We start from the raw sequence: 22,195 nt of genomic DNA, 5'->3' as shown, positions 1-22,195 counted from the left end.
CACAGTAATTTCACTGCAGTGTTAATGTAAGCCTTACTTGTGATAAATGAAATAAACTTTAAACCAACAGCCAGTTTCAGTCTAGCATTGTCCTTTCCACTTCTTTTCTCCTGTAGTTGATTCAGAACAGGTAACTGAACAGGAGTTCCCTTGAAATAGCCTGTTGGTTGGACATTCCAGAGGGATTCAATTAGTTCATGGCTGCAGCAGTTATTGTTTCAGAACAAGTAACTGAATTTTGATGTCTCATCTCGGAAATATTTGCAAAGTCTTAGTGTGGTGTGAATTGTTAGGAAGTCTAGGGAGTGGATTGTGTATCTTCATTCAATATTTGTGGAATGCAAATTTGTGTTCTGATAAAGTTTAGCCTGTGGGCTGTTTCTTTTTTAAAAAATCATTTGTGTAGTGTGCCAGTTTAAAATCCAACCTACGGCAGCAGCACTCAGTGGCAAGGCCCTGCAGAAAAGGAAAGTCATTCAGTTCATCACTCTCACCTCAAACATCCATCACACAGCCACAGGGACCTTTCTGACTCAAGGGACACCACCATTCACTCTCCCACACACATCTGCTTACACTCTCTCCATAAGTCTTCATGCAGGAAAGTTGACTCAAGAGGAAGAGATATCAGGTGGGATGGATGCTATAGCTGAATACCCTCATGAACTTTGAGGAAAGAGCCATTCTGCTGGGCAGGGAGAACACAGTGCTCCTATGCTAATAGTGAGACTCGTGCCAACCAAGTGAGGATTCAGCACTGGGACATCCATCAGGCAGCAATGCTCTGAATCATGTCTACTGTTTCTCAGGCCCCTGTCATGCACCAATGAACTCTCCTTTCTTTATTAGGTGTATCTGGGAAGCAGTTGAAGGAATCCGCCAGCCAAGTCCTTGACTTCATCTTTGAGAGCAGCAGAAGATGAATTCACAAAGCCTAAAGTGGAATAATTGTCAGAGCTCACCCACACCTTCCACCAGCACAAAACACAGATTTGAGACTTAGTTTTAGAGAACCCTCGGTGTCAGATCCACAGCAGAGGATCCTGGGGTGTGGGCACTCAGAACATTGCTGGTGGCCAGAAACCTGCTGAGTTCCAGTCAGAAAACATGCCTGTTGACTTGGTCAAGCCTGTTACTGGAGCTCCAAAGGCAAACTTTGAAATAGCAGGAAGGGATGTTTAGTACAGTCATCAGATTGAAAGGCTGCAAGGAGGAATCCTGTCAGCCTTGTGACAGTGACAACACAGCTAGGACAGTAATCGCTGTGGAGACCTTGGCGTAAGGAAATTGCTGGAAATCAAAAGTGCCAAAGCCAGAAGATGGCAGGTCTTTTCAAGCTCATTCCAGGTGCCCTTCTATCCTGAGTAAGCCAAGGGTCCTTAGGCATCCATAGAGAGGAGGATCAGAGGGTGCATACCCTAACCAGATGACTTCAGGAGAGTCCTGCCCATCTGAATCCCCTCAGTTCCTGGTTCAGCTCCAAAATAAGGAAGGTGGCACTGCCACACAGTAGGACCCTGAAAGGTCTCAGTCCTGGAGGACATTTGCCAAGGTCATCACAGACAGCAGGCTGCCTCCATCACCACTGTGGATGTTAGGGATGCACCAGCAGCAGAGTTAGAAAGGTCCAGAAGCTATAGTTACACAGCATGGGCACAGATGTTAAGCACTTAAACATAACATTTACCTCTATAAATAAGCTCTTACTAATTGCACTCTTTGCATGGCTCCTTGTACTGATGAGCTGTGTTTCTGTAGTCCTGACCTGAAAACTGGATTCCTGCACTAGAAAAAAAAGCAGAGTACTGAGTCCAGGGCTTCCTCCTTATGTTTTACGCAAAGTTTCTAGCATATTAGTCCTTTCACAATGAGTGAAATCAGCCATGCTGGTTTCTCACAGGGAATGAGAAAGTTTCCCACAAGGTAAAGGATGAGCACTCATTCCGCTCATTGTCAATGCGTGCTCTCTGCACTTTTGGGCTATAATTGTCCCCCATCCCATTTGCCTCCAATGACACTGAACCTCACAAAGGATAATGTTAGTTGAGGCTAAACTTTCCCTGCTGCATCACCATAGTATGACCCTAATCATTGACAGCAAGTGAGATGCCATCAGCCAGACATTCACAAAAGCTCTGTAAGGATCTTTGTACTGTCTCCACTGCAAGTTGTCATCATCCTCCTACAATGTTGGAATTATGGTAACTGATGTGTCTCCACAACAGAGGGTGATAAGCTATCAGCCAGACAGGAGAGCATTGTTCACAGAAGGAATGTGAAGATAATAGGATGCCAAGTGAAAATGAGCCCATTCCAAGTTCATCTGGACATTGCCATTGCCTCGCATCTGGCATTCTCTCCCCCAAGGAACTCCACAGCCTCGTCCACTTTAATGTCCTCCTCATGGTGGAAACATACCGCTCCTCCATCTCCTCCTTAGGCAGTTCATCTTCGCCTTGTTGCAGTGCCATGTTCATTTGCAGAGGCAAATGAACATGATGCGTGACATCCTCCTACAATGTGGATTATATTGCAAGGCTCTATCAGGCGCCAGAAACTCATCATCTTCAGCATCTCAGTGATCTGCTCCACCAAAGTGCAAGTTGCAACACGATCTGCATTGTACTCAGCTATAATCTAGCCTCTGCACAAGCATCATAAGCCACATGCTCAATGATTAATCCTTACCTCCAAGGAGCCAAACCTGCAGCTGCTGTGGACCCCGAGACATGTCAAGGATCTAACAGCAGCTTAGAATGTAAGAATTGTGCACACTCCCCTGGGATCGAGCATAGACCTGGAAGGATAAGTTTGCGTGGCCACAGATCAGCTGAACATTCAGTCAGTGGAAGCTCTTGTGGTTCATGCAGTTCATTGCTTGATGCCCCAGAGATCTGAGTGTTAATTGAGTTCTGTCAATGTGTACCTGTGGAAAGGCAGAAATTTGGGCAAAGCCTATCTCTTTTACATCCTGGTTTGCCTGATCCCAGTCAAAATGGATAAAGTTGTGTGCCATTTGAAGATTATGTCTGTTACCTCCTCAAATGCACTTACATGCGGAGGTTTGCAAAATCCCATCAGGTCACCCATGGAGCTCTGGAAGGAGCCACTGCTGTACTTTCATTGACACTGGCAGTGGATGCCCTCCAAATTCCCATAGCACCAAATCCTGCAGAAGGGACTAACCAATTCCCTGAATATGTGTATTCTTCAGCAACACTGCGTCTCAGATATCTGTTAGCAGCTGTCTGTAGACGCTGGGTCTAGTGAGGCATCTCCAAATGACAGTCCTCTGGGATAGATCCTCATCATGTGGAGCAGGCCTGCAACACTTTCTTCATGGTTCTGCTCCTGCTTTCGGCAAGCCAGATGCTTCTGACATCTTCTTCTCTTCTGTTTATAAATGAGAAGACTGACAGTGAGTTCACCAGGCTCACATATGTTGAATGTATGTTTCATACATTCTCTTCAGCAACAGAGAAACCTTGATGGATAGCTTCTGTCTCCCAAGTCCTTGTCCATTCATCGACTAAAGCTCCCTCTCAAAGTGAACTGTCTCATGTCCTGGCCACCACTTTGACGCCCTGTCCATCATTCACATGCTGGTTGGGCAAAACTCCATCTCACCTTTGCCCCACATCCCATGATCAAGTGGCTACAGCTTTGGCCATTCCTGTCTCAGGTGCAGGCATGTCCCAAGCTTTATTCCAGGTCTTGCACTCAACCTTGTCTACGGCAGAGGCACTTGTCAATATGCACCTCAGCACAGAAAAAGGTTAGGAGTCTCTTCACAAGCAGTGTGCCATTGATAACTGTCTAAGGAAATGTGTTTTCTTTGCCAGTTGGCCAATGATGCAGATACACCATGGCAGCAATTTTGGAAATCCGTGCCAAGGGCTAATTGCTGAGCAGCAACCAGTGGCACTCTGAGATAATGCTTGTTGAGTGGGCATAATTGTGCAAGCAGAAGCATGTCAATTGAGTTACAGCTGAACAGTCTCAGTTGCAACAGGGCAATGATTACTGACATGTCTTTTCATTAGCTTTGCTCTCATCAACATCCCACCTACAGAAATTGTCCCCCCCCCACCAGGTTTGAATAGGATAGTCAATTCATGATGACTGCACACCTCACTGCCCCAGGCTTCCCTTCTGTGAGGTCATTCCGAGAAACAAGTGGCCCAGCAGCAGAAGGCAACTTCAGGAATGGTGCTTTCACAGTTTTTTCTCTGGAGTGTAGAAAGCTGAGGGGTAATCTCATAGAGGTCTACAAAATAATGAGGGGCATAAATCTGCTTGATAGTCAATATCTTTTCCCAAAGGTAGGGGAGTCTAAAACTAGAGGGCATAGGTTTAAGGTGAGAGGGAAGAGATACAAAAGTCTCCACAGGGGCAATTTTTTTCCCACACAGAGGTGGCAAGTGTCTGGAAAAGGCTGCCAGAGGTAGTAATAGAGGCAGGCACAATTTTGTGTCTTTTAAAAAGCATTTAGACAGTTATATGGGTAAGATGGGTATAGAGGGATATGGGCAAAATGCAGGCAATTGGGATTGCTTAGGGGTTTAAAAAACAAAGGGTGGCATGGGCAAGTTGGGCCGAAGGACCTGTTTCCATGCTGTAAACCTCTATCATAGTTGACAGCCTTCCCTCTCTGGTCTATCTAAATTGAACAGCCCTTCACCAACCTCCCTCCCAGACTCCTGACCACCGCCCCCCCTCAAATCAACCCCTCTCCCAGTGCCCTCCCACCCCCCTCAATCAACTCCCCAGTATCCCCTAACTAGGCCCCCAGTACCCTTTCACTGTTACCTCAGTACTCTGAGTGGTCCAAGTGTTATCCTGGTTTGCCTAGAGTCAGAGCCTGTGCACCCCCCAAATCAAAGCCAGTACCGCTAAGTCAGAGCTGCTACAATCAATTCAAAGGCTGCTCACCCGAATGAGACCCCTAATATGCAGACCACTCTACAATCGCTGCATTAATCTCTGAATTCCCTTTGCATGGGTATTTGCCAGGTGCATGCTTTTTGAAGCCAGTCATGATTTGCAGTATTCTGATTTCATTTTGCCATGATGGAATATTTTATTTGGGGGGGGGGGGAAGGTGGCAGTGGGAAAAGAGGACGATTCCAGCATATGCATCTGATAATGATATGCAAATGCATTCAAATAAGGTTTCTGACATTGAATGACAGGAAAAAGGGCCTATCGCTGACAGGGGAGGAAACAAATCACGGTAAGCCTTCATGCCAAAGTAAAATGCGACTTTGGCGTTCACGGTATTTTCCGCTCTTGTCACTAACAGGAGTGGAAAATTCTGGTCCACGTCTTCAAAACGTGCATCCTCCTGAAAATAGGGAACAATCATCTGATCAGGACAGCCATAGTTCCACTGGATAACTTTTGACACTATTTCTGCATCAAGCTTTCAGGCTGAGAAAATGGCTAAGAATCCTCTTTACAAGATTGATGATGAGGCCAATCTTATAGCACCTTGAACTATACAAACTCCAATGTCTACATTGGCTGGTGAAGGCTTGCACTGGAGAACCCTTTAGTGAATTTCTCCACTAGCACCTTAGATCGCTCCATCTCAAAAGCGAATTTCAGCTTGAGATGGAGTGAATTAAGGTGTATAAGGAAATCATATCTTAATGACTATCGTCCGGTGGCTCTGATAGCCATCATTATGGAGTGCTTCAAAAGACTAGTCATGGCATGAATCAATTCCAGCCTCCTGGACTGCCTGGATCCCCAACAGTTTGCCTATCGCTGTAACAGATCCATAGCAGATGCCATCTCCTAGCCCTGCACTCAACTGTGGAACACCTAGATAACAAGGACACATATGTCAGACTCCTATTTATTGATTACAGCTCAGCCTTCAACACCATTATTCCTATGAAACTCATCTCCGAACTGTGGCTTGGGCCTCAGTTCCTCCCTCGATGACTGGATCCTGAACTTCCTAACCCACAGATCACAAATCAGTAAGGACAGGCAACACTTCCACAATCATCCTCAACACCAGTTCCCCATAAGGCTGTGTTCTCAGCCCCCACTATATTCCATATATACTTATGACTGTGGCCAAATTCCCCTCCAATTCGATTTTCAAGTTTGCTGATGACACCACAGTAGTGGGTTGGATCTCAGGCAGAGTACAGGAATAAGATAGAAATCTGGTGAACTGGTACGGTGACAATAATCTCTCCTGCAATATCAACAAAATGAAGCAGATTGTCATCAACTTCAGGAAGCGTAGATGTGAATATGCCCCTGCCTACATCAATGGGGACAAGGTAGAAAGGGTCAAGAGCTTCAAGTTTTTAAGATGTCCAGATCATCAACAATCCAGTCCCCCCATACTGACACTATAGTTAAGAAAGCACACCAATGCCTCTACTTTCTCAGAAGACCAAGGAAATTTGGCATGTGAGCTACGACTCTCACCAACTTTTACAGATGCACCTTAGAAAGCATTCTTTCTGGCTGCATCACAGCTTGGTATGACTCCTGCTCTGCCCAACACCGCAAAGAACTACACAAGGTTGTGAATGTAGCTCAATCCATCACACAAACCAGCCTCCCACTCATTGACTACACCTCCTGCTGCCTTGACAAAGCAGCCAGCATAATTAAGGACCCCACATATTCTTTTTCCCACCTTCTTCCGTCAGGAAAAAGACACAATCTGAGGTCACGCACCAACCAACTCAAGAACAGCTTATTCCCTGCTGCTGTCAGGTTTTTGAGTGGACCTACCTCACATTAAGTTGATCTTTTTCTACACCCTAGACATGACTATAACACTACATTCTGTTCTCTCTTGTTTCCTTCTCTACGAATGGTATGCTCTGTATAACACGCAATAAATAATACTTTTCACTGTATGCTGATACATATGATAAGAAATCAAATCCTAACAACTGTGTATTCAAAGATTGCAAAAGTTATCACTTATTAATCAGAAACATGCTCAGTTTAAAAGGCTATTTCAACTTTCAATGCCTCCACTAGGCTATACAAGAAAACAACAACTCTAACCTCCAGCTAGAAGGATCTTTATTGCGTGCCCTTGAGATTTCTTCCTGTAGTTTGTGGATTGCCACCAGTATCATCCACCACTGGTCAAAATCTAAGGCTGATTGTGGGACTATTGAGTGGCAGACACTATTTGCATCATCACTTACTTTGAGGGAACCAAGTAAGAACTTACATATGTTCTAATGATCACATGCAACCTGGGCATTAAAGGAATAAGGTCCCTTTGAACTCTAATGTTACTAACATGGTTGTGAAAAGAGCTGACATGATACGATCAATGAAGCACTGTTTGCTTGGGAACACAAACTCTGAAGGTAAAAAAGTGATGAAATCCTTGAACTCACAACTAATGCCACAGTGACCAGAAATTGGCAATAGTTCCATGCACAGTACTCAGTTGACAACCCTTCCCAGAAGCAGCTTGAAAGTAGCCAATCATATTGAAATTTAAGGCAGCAGTGACCTTTGCCACCACAAGAGTTATCTCTGATCAGGAATTGAGATCTGATTGTGTGAACACACAAAAGAGCAGGAGTAAGCCATTCAGCCTACTCTGCCATTTAATAAGGACGCGGCTGATTTGATAGCAATATGGATTGCAAATTTCAAAACTGCACCCCACAGTGAAGCATAAGAGACAGAGCTCCTCATAGATATGACCAAATGACTATGGTATCATTCATACATCAGCCCTTCTCCAATATATAATCAAATTGTTCACTTTCTGGCTTCCAGAAGACAAAGCATTCCCAGAGTTATTGCTACCGAGGCAACCGGGGCAAGGACCCATGACTTCTGTATCATCGAAAATCCTCCCAACAGGATTTTTAAAAAAAAGCAAACTACAAAATGGAAAAATAAACTAAAACAACAAAAACTTCAATCTACAACTGCACTATCACTTGCTTAATAATAATTTGGCACATCATTAAGAATTCCAATAGTGAAGATTAGAAAGTCAGCTTATCGGTGCAGCTTTTTTGGGATATGGCAACACAATCGCTGATATTGGATTTGAAGGACAAACATCAGAAAATTACATATCTTTAATAAGACTCATGCACTATCAGCATGGGCATTTAGCACAACCCAGTCACAACTTCAGCACCCAAACCCAGGTTTCCAGACGTGTCCTTGTGCCACAATCACAGGAGACAAAAATCTTTTCAGTTACTAATTATTTGAAAATTCATAGCCAAAGTAATAAATAATGAATTGATATATTGTTTTGAAATTAAAATATTTTATAACAAGATTTTGAAATCAAATCTATGGGATAGTAGAATATATTTCTTACCAGGATTATAGATATATCCACTGATAATGGTAGCTAGTTGGGATTCATAGTTATACCATTTCTAGATGAACAAAGGACATTATTTCCAGGCTTTGAATGAAAGCAATAATTATTCTTTCAAAAGTAGCAATTCTTTAAAGCAATTAAAAGGTTCAAAACAAAATACAATAGAAAAAATTCTGTCACATCGTGGATAAATTCTAACCCACCTCAGCTATTTTAATTTCATTACATGCAACAGCGAGTGCTAATTCTTTATCCTTTTCAAGTTTCTCAGATAATCGATCTATCTCATTAAGTTCCTTGGAGAGCTCCTGGTTCTTGTTTGTCAACTTTTTTACTTGGTGGGATACATCTTCTTTACTTTGCAACAACCCATGGATTTGCCTCTCCAAAGTATGATTTGTCTTCTCTAGCTGCTCAATCTGAAAGCAAAATAAAGTTATTTTCTCTTTTTAATTAGAAACATAAAACATAGAAACTAGAAGCAGGATTAGGTCATTCAGCCCTTTGAGCATGCTCCACCATTCACCTTGATCATCAAATCCAATATCCTGATTCCACTTCCCCCCGCTCCCTTCCTCCCATCGCCAAGACATTATAAGGAGCAACAATTCACACTTACATAGTATTTTTGACTGTCATCAAGTGGGCGCTATAGTGTTACAGTGGTTAACATTGCTGCTTCACAGCGCCACGACCCAGGTTCGATTCCCAGCTTGGGTCACTGCCTGTGTGGAGTTTGTACGTTCTCCCCATGTCTGCATGGGTTTCCTCTAGGTGGTCTGGTTTCCTCCCAGTCTGAAAGGCATGCTGGCTAGATGCATTGGCCATGCTAATTTCTCTGTGCACCCAAACAGGCACCGGAGGGTGGTGACGGGGGGATTTTCACAGTACTTTAGTTGCATTGTTAATGTAAGCCTACTTGTGAAACTAATAAAAAATTAACTTTAGTTTACTCCTACCTATCCCAAAAAGGCCAGGATATAGATCATTGAATAGTGCAGCAAATCTTCGTTAGCTCTCTTTCAAAGAGCAATCTAGTTAGTCCCGCTCTCCCATATCCCTATTCTTTTTCTCTTTGAAGAATTAAATTCTCTTTTAAAGGGTACCGTTCAATCTGTTTCCACCATCCTATCAGAAGGCAATTGAAATCCTAAACAGATAAGACTTTTCTCATGTCATCTCTGGTTCTTTTGCAAATCTTATACCTGCGCCCTCTGGTTATTGATTCTTCAGCCAGAGAAAACAAAGTGAATGAAGAGAGAGCATGCAAACCCTTCATGGCTTCAAACATCTCTTCGCCTTTTCTACTTTATGAAGAACACCCTTCTTCAGTATATCATCGCAACTGGAATCCCTCATTCCCAAAATCATTCTAGTATACCTGTGCACCTTTTTCAAATCCTTCACATCTAGCAACTTGTCTAATCCTCTCAGAATTTGGGATGCTTTCAATCTCCTGGGAGTTTCAATTTGCCCCAAATGCTGTTGGCTACTACCTCTTCTGCATTAAGTCACACTCCATCCTCATGTTCCTGATGTCAAAGTCCCATGCAGTGAGCGTTGTTCCTTCAATCTACGTGGCTGAGTGAAGATTGAAATCCCTCACAATTGTAGCATACCTTTTTAGCAGAAAGAGAGACAGAGGAGATACACATACACTCAAATCAGAGTTTGGTCTGTTAGTGTTTAAAGGGACTTCATTTAAGAACATAAGAACATAAGAAATAGGAGCAGGAGTAGGCCATCTAGCCATTCGAGCCTGCCCCGCCATTCAATAAGATCATGGCTGATCTGAAGTGGCTCAGTTCCACTTTCCCGCCTTCTCCCCATAACCCTTAATCCCCTCGCCTATCAAAAGCCTATCTACCCGTGTCTTAAATATATTTAGCGAGGCAGCCTCCACCACTTCAACGGGCAGAGAATTCCAGAGATTCACCACCCTTTGAGTGAAGAAGTTCCTCCTCAACTCCATTCTAAACTGCACCCCCCCCCCCCCCTTATCTTGAGGCTGTGCCCTCTAGTCCTACTGTCCTTTCTGAGCGGGAAGAGCCTCTCCACCTCTATCCTAACCATCCTATTCATCATCTTGTACGTCTCAATGAGATCTCCCCTCATCCTTCTAAACTCTAACGAGTACAAGCCTAGTTTATTCAGCCTCTCCTCATAGCTCAACCCCCTCAACTCCGGTATCAGCCTAGTGAACCTCCTCTGCACTCCCTCCAAGGCCAAAATATCCTTGCCTAAGTGCAGCGACCAAAACTGCAACAGTACTCCAGCTGTGGCCTCACCAGTGCCCTGTACAGTTGCAGCAAGACCTCCCTACTTTTATATTCAATCCCCCTCTCTATAAAGGCCAGCATCCGCGGATCAGCCATGATCTTATTGAATGGCGGGGCAGGCTCGAAGGGCTAGATGGCCTACTCCTGCTCCTATTTCTTATGTTCTTATTAGCCTTCCTGACCACCTGCTGCACCTGCAGGCTGGGTTTTTGTGACTCATGCACAAGGACCCCGAGGTCCCTCTGCACGATAGCGTGCTGCAGCTTTGCCATGTAAGTAGTAGTCCTTCCTGCCATTATTCCTACCAAAGTGGACAACCTCACACTTGCCAACATTAAATTTCATTTGCCAGTTCCTCACCCATTCACCCAGCCTATCTAGATCCCTCTGCAGACTTTCCACAGCCTCCACACAATTTGCCGTTCCACCAATCTTTGTGTCATCAGCAAATTTCAATATCTTGTTGTTCACATTTGTGTTTAAAAGAAAATTAGAGAAGATTTGCCTAAATGGATCACCTGATGATTTAGCTGGAAGTTATGTTCTTCGCTACTTCGATTCCTTTCTTTAATCTCTGCGACTTCACGGGCTACCTCAGATGCAAGGCTGTGATGCAGACGGTCTATACACTTGCCTGCACTTTCCTGTTTAGGGGGAGGAGAGAGAAAAAAAATCAAGTCAGTATAATAACATAATATAATTGGAAACAAGTACTTGCAATAAAGGTTTTCATTTGATCTTGGAAAAATAGACTTTTACAGGATATTAGGGCACTGGAGATCACTTTGCCCTCACCCCCTAAATTACATCAGCAGTGATTGAGAGAATGGCAATAAATATATTGTCAGTGGCAGTGATTGAGAGAAGTGGCAATAAATAATTCTTTTTGAAGTTTGCAGATTATTACAATTTGTAAATTTTATAACTGGCTGCAAATTAATTTAAGAATTAGATTTGTTGACATACGAGTAGGGTAGATGTGAAAGATACCTATTAGCCACGAGAACAGCCTTATCGTTCACAAACTAATTGTTTAGCTGATTTTCACTTGCCCATTACATATTCTAAATATACCAAATGCAATTATTCTGTTCACAATAAAACACAATCAGCTTTCTTGGCTTGATTTTCTAAAATGTTATCATGGCATTGTAATTAACAATATCAGGTAATGGCATATTAATCTATCTCCTTGCATATAATTCAGAGTTTAATATCCTGGCTTGAAACAGTCAGCTTGATGTCCTCCATCAATTTACCCTCATCCCTGGATTATAATATATAGACTGCGCTTATATCGACAGTGACCCATGGATTTGCTTCCTTTAGTCCTGTAGTTGTGTTTCACTTCTGAAAATATGGATATAGAAAGCGATGATAGGCAGAGCTTGCACTCAAGCAAATACATTGGGTTTGAGACAGCCTGCCTCCTGTTTGAAATATAGGGCAAAGAACATCATGGGCTTGGGTCGAAGAGCTAGTTGACACTGACCTTTGGATTTATGCCAGGTGGGCCACAGCAGGAAGAGGCGTCAAGATTAAACTGGACAACAGCTCAAAAAGGGCAGGGAAGAAAATCACGATGCCACCGGCTTAGAGTTTTAATTTCATTATTTTGCATTACTTATAAAATTTTAAAATCTCTGGTTGACAATATCATTTTAACTAGATTTATACCTCAGTTAATATTTTACCATTCCCTTACTTATAAAGGACCTCTCTGTGATACACCTTAATCAGCTTCATCTACGTGGAAGGGAGAGGTCAGTAAAATAACCTCTAAAAACAAAGCTCAGTAATGTCCATCAGCAACTGCCAGACTTAGAGACTTATGTTCTCAATGGAAGCAGGATTGACCTCTTCCAAGTAACTCATGTTATTGTAAAGCATTATAAATTATATAGCTCTTTTAATATGATAAATTTGTCCCAAGGCGCTTACAGAATGTTGTAAACTTGCTGGTGACAGTCTTCCCATATGCCTGTCTAATGGTCAAGGTTGCAGGTTCGAAAGGTGCTATTAAAGGGGCTTTAGTACATTTCTGCAAAGTATCTTGTAGCTGGTACATGCTGCTGTCACTGTATGTTAATGGCTGTGAAGGAAGTGGTTCCTGAAGCTGGTGGATGGGGTTCCAATTAGGCTGTTTTGTCCTTAACAGTGTTGGGTTTTGAGAGTGTTGTTGGAGCAACAGTCAGAGGCAAATGGAGAGTATTAGATCATACTCCAGACTCGTACATTATAGGTGGTAGAGAGGCTTTGAGGAGTCAGGATGGGAGGAACTCCCATCCTGACTCCCAGCCACTGACCTGTTCTCATAGCCAGGATATTTATATGATTGGTCCAGTGCAATATCTAGCCAATGGTAACCCCAAGGAAGTTGATGGTAGAGGATTCAGCAACAGTAATGCAAATGAATGCCAAGGGATGGCAGTTAAATTCTCTCTTATTGGAAATTATATGGCACATTTGTCACACAAATATCACATGCCCACTTATCAACCCAAGCCTGAATATTGTTCAGGTTTTGCTTCAGGATGAGGAACTGTGAATGGTACTGAACATTGCAATCTTCTGACCCTAAGTTGGAGGAAAGATTGTTGATGAAGATGGTTAGGCCTAGGACACCAGGTACTCCTGCAACCATGCCCTAGGGCTGAATGATTGGCCTCCATCAAGAGACTGAATATTTTTAAAGGCAGAGGTAATTAGATTCTTGATAAGCAAAGGGTAAAAGATTTTGGGCATGGAGGGGGAGGGGGGAGTGCATTGGGTAGGCAAAAATGTGGATTTGCGGCAAGAATCAGAAGAGCTATAATCTTATGCATCAATTTTATAATACCATCCTGCCAGTCATGATTTTTATTCTCGCTTGGTGGAGCGGTGGGGAGAAAAGACTTGCAACTGAGTTGATGGTCTCCAAGGAAGCGTTTCCCTTGAAACAACACCTTTCGTATAAAATGAAGTGTGCAGACATTCAATCCAAAATGTCTCCCTCATTTCAAACTTTTAATACTCCTTCCACATCTGCTCACTGATACAAATGCCACTTTCAAAATTTGGAGAGGTTCTTGGCCTTCTAACTGATAAAGTTTGTAGGAGAACTGTAGTTCACCAAGTTAATATAGCTATTTTGCAAGGTGAGATTGTGAACTATTTTATTATATCTTTGCTGATTTCTATTATTTAATAACAATTTATTTATCAGTTAAGCCATTATTTGTGTGTAGAAATATTATGGAGTGCACCAAGGCTCATAATGCCAGCTTGAAGTTTGGCAAGCAGGGAGGGGGTAGAAGGTGTTTGTTTCCTTTTGCTTTTTCTATCTTCTTCAACCTTTAAGATTTGTGGTTACTCTGCGACAAAGAGGGTTGGCTGTTTGGTGAGAGACTGATAGGTGGGTAGGTTTTACCCTTTCTCTATGGTATAAAACAGTGCGTAACTTGGTGATTTTTTTTGAAAATATCATAAGTAACTAAGTTAATTAAGTAATTATTTAAAACACATTAAGGATGGTAGGACAGTTGACGTGTCAAGGCTGCAGCATGTGGGAGCTCCTGAGTAATATTGTGATGGAAGGGAAACACGTCTATAGTAAGTGTTTGCATCTTGGGGAGCTTTGGCTCAGAATTATTGAGCTGGAGGCTGAATTGCAGACACTGTGGGCAGGATGCGAAGCAATGCACTTTAGTAAGGGGAATAAAAGTCACAAAAAGTTAGCGTGCAAGTTCAGCAGATAATATGGAAGGCATTTTGAATGTTAGCCTTTATTTCAAAGGGAATGGATAATAAAAATAAGGAAGCCTTGCTAAAACTATATAAAGCACTAGTTAGACCATACCTGGAATATTGTGAATCGGTTTGGCCCCCTTATCGAAGGAAATATACGCTGGCATTGGAGGCAGTCCTGGCAAGGTTCACTAGGGTTGATTCTGGTATGGAGGGATTCTTTTTATGAGGACCGGTTGAGCTTGCACCTTATTGGAGTTTAGAAAAATGAGAGACTACCTTAAAATATATAGGATTCTCAAGGAGCTTGAGAGGGTAGATGAAGAGGTTGTTTCCCCTTGTGGAAGAGTCTAGACTAGAAGGTATAATCTCAGAGTAAGGGACCACCAATTTAAGACAGGTGAGAAGGAATTTGTCATCTCAGAGGGTAGTGAATCCACTGCGGAGGTTGAATCATTAAGCATTGTTCAAGGCTGAAATTGATTTTTAAATCAGTAATGAACGGTTATGGGGACAAGGCTGGCAAGTGGAGTTGAGGATTATCACCTTAGATCAGTCATGATCTCACTGAGTGGCAGTGCAGACGCGATGAGCCGAATGGTCTCCTTCTGCTCTAATGGTTTACTGTTCACCACCCAATGATTCACACTGCAAAAATCTGGTAGTGTAATGAAATATTGTCCAATCAGCAGAGAATGAATTATACAGAAAGCAACTCTGTCCCTCATCCAACTAGGTTCTAGAATCCTGAAAATATTAATCATTTTCAATAGATCACATGCCAGTATATACTGAAAACCAGACAGATATTAATTTACAGTCTCCAACAATTTCATAAAGTATGGAAAATTCTTGATACAAATGCAGCTGAAAATCATGTACTTTGATTTCTGTTGACAGTATATATCAAAGGAAAAAGACTCTACTTGCAGTTCTAGAGTTACAATCAAGAGGTTATGAGGCAAGTCAAAAGGGGAGATTCCATATCTCATTCCCTCAGTTTTCTTTTGAATACACTATTGTTTAAAATAGTGGGAAAGAAAACTCACTAGAACTAGACTTCCTGCCTCCAGATTTGATTTGTTCTAGCTCACTAAGCAGCAACGGAAGTTAGACCATCCAAATGTCTTATTTACTACCAATCATTGCTACAAACCACACACCTTAGACATGGTTGGGTTACTGCTCACATACAGTTTTAGACACAAATTAAGCATCCCTTATATTTACTTTGCACAAATACACAATTTTGGACAGAGGTATTGTTTTCTTCTGTAGTTTCCCACCATTATCTTTCGTAACATAAGAACATAAGAAATAGGAACAGGAGTAGGCCACCTAGCCCTTCGAGCCTGCCCCACCACTCAATAAGATCATGGCTGATCTGTCGTGGCTCAGTTCCACATTCCCACCCTCTCCCCATAACCCCTAATCCCCTCGCTTATCAAAAACCCATCAACCCGCGTCTTAAAAATACTTAGCGAGGCAGCCTCCACCACTTCAACGGGCAGAGAATTCCAGAGATTCACCACCCTTTGAGTGAAGAAGTTCCTCCTGAACTCCGTTCTAAACTGCACCCCCCCCTTTATCTTGAGGCTGTGCCCCCTAGTCCTACTGTCCTTTCTGAGCGGGAAGAGTCTCTCCACCTCTATCCTATCCATCCCATTCATCATCTCATACGTCTCAATGAGATCTCCCCTCATTCTTCTAAACTCTAACAAGTACAAACCTAGTTTATTCAGCCTCTCCTCATAGCTCAACCCCCTCAACTCCAGTATCAGCCTAGTAAACCCCCTCTGCACTCCCTCCAAGGCCAAAATATCCTTGCGTAAATGCGGCGACCAAAACTGCACACAGTACTCCAGCTGCGGCCTCACCAATGCCCTATACAGCCGCAGCAAGACCTCCCTACTTTTATATTCAATCCCCCTCGCTATGAAGGCCAGCATCCCATTAGCCTTCCTGATCACCTGCTGCACCTGCAGGCTGGGTTTTTGCGACTCATGCACAAGGACTCCGAGGTCCCTCTGCACCGTCGCCTGCTGCAGTTTTTCGCCATGTAAGAAATAGTCCTTCCTACCATTATTCCTACCAAAGTGGACCACCTCGCACTTGCCAACATTAAATTCCATTTGCCATTTCCTGGCCCATTCGCCCAGCCTATCTAGATCCTTCTGCAGACTCTCCACACCCTCCGCCCATGCACTTTCTACAGTTCAGTGGACAATCATTGGCCATGCCAAACTCTACTGCCAGCAGTAGGCAAAGGATCATAGAATTTGGAAGAAAAACATGAAGGCACAGGCCAACAGTACAATTAATAACAGGAACTCTTTGTGGCCACTTTTACATTATGACATTACATCAGTTTGAATTCCAGGACTATGGAAGCCACAAGCTGACTATAATGCAGAACAAAAATGAGAAAATTGATCTACAAATCTGCCACTAAATACAAGTGAGCCAGATTTATCAGTACCAACATCTGGTTGACACTAATGACCATTATTCCATGAGCTGCTGCATGTCCTGTTTAATCAAATTATGCATGCTCTAAATTGAAGTGACAACGTGACAGGAGCTCAATTTAGTCTATTAGTGTCACAACTAGGCTGCAATGAAGTTACCGTGAAAATCTCTTAGTTGCCACACTCCAGCCCCTGCTCGGGTAAATGCTAGGAAGGTACCTCTTCATCTGTTGTCCTCATGAAGCCTTTCATGACCACACAATGATATACAAAGGATAGCAAGCCACCATGCAGTTTCAACATTGGCCCTCAACCCCCACTTTTTAAATAACGTCAACATGTTGTTAGGAAGGCATGAAGAGTCTACCATGAACTATCATGGGTTATTTCAGGGATTTAGCAGAGGAAGAAAATTGCTGAGCAGGATGGCAATCAACAGAAACACACCAGAAGTAGTTGTTCAACATAGAGTGAAAAATTTCCAACATAGAGCATGGACTTCTAGCTAAAACACACAAAGCAATGAAATAAAGCTGGCTGAACCAGCAGGCAGATGACATTCACTTAGTTAGAAAAGGCTCAGTTCATAACAATTGCAGGTAGATATTGGAGTGCTGACTATAGAAAGCTACCTTCACACTTGAAGCAGTTGAGTTACGGAGCAGCCAGTTGTAATTAAGCCTAATCCTGACGGCAGACAAATTCAGGACTCCAGAAGTCAAATTCAGTGTCCCAGACAAGGACACATCCAAAATTAAAGAACAGAACTTCTCCAACACAAAATAATTTTGCTACCTACTCTAGATATCTAATGGCATTCCCATCACTGAACTCCACCCCCTACTATCCTAGAGGTCACAACTGACTGAAACTGAACTGCACCAGCCATCGAAAACTGTGGTTACAAGAATAGGTAAAAGGCTGAGTATTCTGTAGCAATAATGTGAACACATGAATTCGGAGCAGAAGCTCCTCTTGCCTGTTCTGCCATTCTACAAGATCATGGCTGAACTAACTTTAGCCTCAACTTCACATTCTTGCCTCTCCCTGATAACTTTTCACTCCCCTTGCTAATCAAGAATCTATCTACTTCTGCCTTAAAAGTTAATCAAAGGCACTGCCTCAACCATCTTTTGAGGAAGCAAGTTCCAAGTCTCACAACCCTGATGAAAAGAAAACACTTTCTCAATTCGGTCTTAAATGAGTGACCCTTCATTTTGAAACAGTGACCCCTTGTTCTCAATTCTCCCACATGAGGAAACATAATTTCCACATCCACTTTATCAAGTCCCCTTAACATCTAATATGTTTCAATCAAGTTAGCTCTTATTCTTCTAAACTCCAGCAGATACAAGCCTGGCCTGTCCAACCTTTCCTCATAAGACAACCCACCCATTCCAAGTATAAATCTAGTAAGCTTCTCTGACCTGCTTCATATGTATTTACATATTTCCTTAAATAAGGTGACCAATACTGTTCATAGTATTCCAGATGTGGTCACACCAATGCTCTGTATAATTGAAGTATAACCTCGCTACACTTGTATTCAATTCCCCTCAGAATAAATGATAACATTCTATGTGTTGTATGAATTACTTACTGTACCTGCATACTAGCCTTTTGTGATTTAAGCAGAGACACCCTTTGCATCTCAGAGTTCTGTAATCTCTTACCGATGTTTATATTTCATTTATCCTACCAAAATAGACAACAGCACATTTTCTAATGTTTTACCCCATTTGCTAAATCTTTGCCTACTCACCTAACCATATCCTTTGTTGCCTTATGTTCCCTCAGAACTTATTTTCTTATCTACCTGTCATTAGCAACCATACTATAGGTCCCTTCATCTAAATTAGTTATATAAACTGTAGAGTTGAGGCTCCAGCACGACACTTGTCACATCCTGCTAACCAGAAAGTTACCCATTTAAACCCAATGTTTCCTGGCATTAGCCAATTTTCTATCCATCTAATTGCTACCCCTTCACCATAAACTTCTATTTTCTGCAATAATCTTTAATAAGTTACCCTATCAAAGGCCTTGAAAATCTAAGTAGGGTACATCCTACTTTATCTCAATCACTTTAAAATCCCTTTATCCGCAGCACTTGTTTCTTCAAAAAATTGGTTAAAAGTGATTTCTCTTTCACCAAAACCATGTTGACTCTGTCTGATTACCTAGAAATTGTCCAAGAGCCCTGTTATAACATCTTTAATAATAACAGCTAGTATTTTCCCTGTGACAGAAGTTGAGCTATATAAAAAAAAATCTAAGCAATACTTTTGATAAAAGCAAAAGACTGCAGCTGCTGGAATTTGAAACAAAAACAGAAAATGCTGGAAAATCTCAGCAGGTCTAACAACATCTGTGGAGAGAGCCAATAATTTTAAATGTTGGCTCTATTTTCACTCCACAAATGCTGTCAGATCTGAGATTTTCCAACACTGTTCTTGTCTCAGCAATACATTTTTAAAGGTTTAAAACTGCCTCTTTGTTTTTGCATGTATGAAATCTAAGGGTTTTTTTATAAACTCATTTTACATAAAGGAGCTGTTAATTAAATTAGAAATTCGATTAGCCTAAGCATTTAATTGGGTTTTTTTTTAAAGACACTTTCCTTGAATGAGGAAGACGTTTCCTTACCTGGACGATATGGTAAACCATGGAGGAAGCGGTTGCTATAGCAACCAGAGGCTTTTGTGACTGTTTCAATCAAAGTTTGTTCAGATTTACGTGTAAACGGTTTGTCTCATTTTCCGAAACGCGGAGTGGGGTCATTAAGAAGGAGTGCAGTAATAATTATGTTTGAAGTGAAAAAGAAGTGTTTTTTTAAAAGATGATTTCGGGATTAGTGGGTAGCCAAAGGAAACAAAAACGGATTTTACTTTCAAGCCACGTTATTTTGTAAAACAAAATGTTGTGGGTGGCAATGGAGTTGAATTCAGACAGTTCTTTCTATTAAAAAAAGGTAGATTTTACCTTTAACTCAGAGGCTGCCCAACTCCACCGGCGCTCAGGTAACTCTGAAGACATGCTGGTGGGAGACTTGGCTGTGTGTTCTCCAGGGTGAGTTTTGGTGGCGTGACTCTACTTGTGTTTAAATCCTCTTCTGTGTGTGTAACATGCCTGGCCGTTTTCAGGGAAAGATATTAAAAGTCTAACCTGCCACCCCCTAATCCCCCACCCTCGCCCCCCCCCCCTCAAGTTGACACCCAATTTGCTGCTGTCATATCCAGCAGAGGCTGAGAGGTATTGTGACATCAAGGGGGCTGAGGGAGGAGAAAGAGGGGCATTAAAATGAGAAGCCCCAGGACAAGGCCAACAACACATGACATATGAAAACTGAAAATGCTGGAAAATCTCAGCAGGTCTTACAGTATCTGTGGAGAGAGAATAGAACCAACGTTTGGATGACTCTTCCTCAGATTCCAGCATCCGCGGTGTTTGGCTTTTATTATCTACAATCGATTACAAAACAAAAATAAAAGCACCAGCAAACTTCATCACACCAACTGTCCACAGACCGAGCCAGCAAACCTGTTACACAATCCGCATGATAACTTCAAATAAACATCGTCACAAACCTCTTACTTCCCTCACAAGATGCAAGTGGACGGCCGCTCAGGTGAAATCCGACTGGCTCACCTCACAAGGTGCAGCAGCCTAACGCTCCTCCTTCAGGTGAGAGCCGCCTGCCCTGGTGATGGGCAGCCCCGCTGAACGACTTTACCTGCCGGCTCGCGCCTCTCCCCGCCTCCACCCATAGCAACGCGGTTGCTCACAAAGGGGCGGGGCGATGTTCTCCCCTGCCGGGGGGCAGGGGAGAGGACAGGCAGCACGAATCAATCAGTAATTGCTCCCCAGCCGAAAGAACCAATCAACAATTTTTCACGGCCGCCGTTGCTGAGCCGTTCTAAGCCAATCACAATCGACTCATTGAGGAGCGGGATGGTCTAAAAGCCAATCATCAATACTCCCGGCCGTAAGAACCTATCGGAAATAACCTCTGGCCATAAAGACCAATCAGAATTTCCCCGGCCTCCGTTGCTAAGCCGTTCTAGCAAATCACAATTCACTCGCCGAGGAGAGGGCGCGGATGGCTCTGGCATGACAGCCAATCAACCAAATTCCTCGACCCGTAAGAACCAATCCGGAATAGCCTCCGGCCATAAGAACCAATCACAATTTTTCTCAGCCGCCTTTGCCAAGCCTTTCTAACCAATCACAATTCGATTACGGGGCAGGCCTGGTCGTAAAAGCCAATCAGAATTTTCCCCAGCCACCGTCGCTAAGCCATTCTAGCCAATCACAATTCACTCACCTTTCGCAGGCGAGAAGGGGTAAACAGCTTCTGAAGCTTTCTTTTCTTACCCTCCCCAATTCCTAGTCTTCTTGCAAAGTTGATTTTTAATCTCTGGGGCTGATTTAATCGAAATGTTCTCATGCAAAGATCGCAAGGAAACAAAAAAACACGACCGTTAGCTCTGCTCACTGCCGGTTGCCTAGTAACGCCGCGTCCCTGACAACGGGCAAACAGTGTAGGTTAGAGGTCATTCATGGCATCGCTCCCACCCTTTCAGTGTAAGTCGTCTCCTGTTTCTGATTTATGTGACATCCAGTTAATAATATATTTTACTTTATAGATGAAAACTGCCGTTCAATAGTTAGTAATAATGCAATAAAGTATCTCTGCTAAAAAAAAGACTGAGGCATTACTGAATGGAACTAACTGGATTGGACTTTGAAAAACTGGCAGACTTGATGGACTGAATGGCCTCTTTCTATGCTATACTCATATTCAGTTAACAACACATAATAAATTGCATAGGCGCAGGAAATTGAAGGACGTTGAAGGAAATTTGTGCCAATTAGGATATAAGTCGCAATGATTCAGTTTATTTATTCGTGTCATAAGTAGGATTTTTTTTAATCGTTCATGGGATGTTGGGCGTCACCGGCTGGCCCAGTATTTATTGCCAATTCCTGAAGGCATTTAAGTGTCAACCGCATTGCTGTGAATCTGGAGTCACATGTCAGCCAGGCCAGGTATAAGGACGGCAAATTTCCTTCCCTAAAGGACATTAGTGAACTAGATGCGCCGTTATGGCAATCGACAGTGGTTTCATGGTCATCATTAGACTTTTAATTCCAAATTTTTTTATTGAATTCAAATTTCATCATCTGCCATGGTGGGATTCAAACCCTGGTCTCCAGAGAATTACCTTAGGTCTGTGGATTACTAGTCTAGTGACAATACCAGTGTCTTCCCTCGAAACACTGCACTGAAGTTACTGTGAAAATCCCCTAGTAGCCACACTCCCATGCCTGTTTGGGTACACTAAGGGAGAGTTTAGCATGGCACCTAACTAGCA

At 42.6% G+C, this 22,195-nt stretch overlaps 1 protein-coding gene across 1 annotated transcript in view; it reads right to left on the bottom strand.

The window, feature by feature from the left end:
• tsga10 (testis specific, 10) overlaps window positions 1-8,598 on the bottom strand; it is an 86,500-nt gene extending 77,902 nt beyond the window's left edge. Inside the window, exon 1 of the mRNA XM_080197562.1 lies at window positions 8,551-8,598. The gene's annotated coding sequence lies outside the window, so the exon portion shown is untranslated. The remainder of the gene's footprint in view (window positions 1-8,550) is intronic.
• Window positions 8,599-22,195: the final 13,597 nt, after the last annotated feature.

This window comes from Carcharhinus amblyrhynchos, chromosome 10, assembly GCF_965287045.1.
Source record: "Carcharhinus amblyrhynchos chromosome 10, sCarAmb.v2.hapA, whole genome shotgun sequence".
In the NCBI taxonomy this organism is placed as follows: domain Eukaryota; kingdom Metazoa; phylum Chordata; class Chondrichthyes; order Carcharhiniformes; family Carcharhinidae; genus Carcharhinus; species Carcharhinus amblyrhynchos.
Note: the sequence above shows the minus strand (reverse complement) of the source record. Positions and strands in the feature narration are given on the sequence as shown.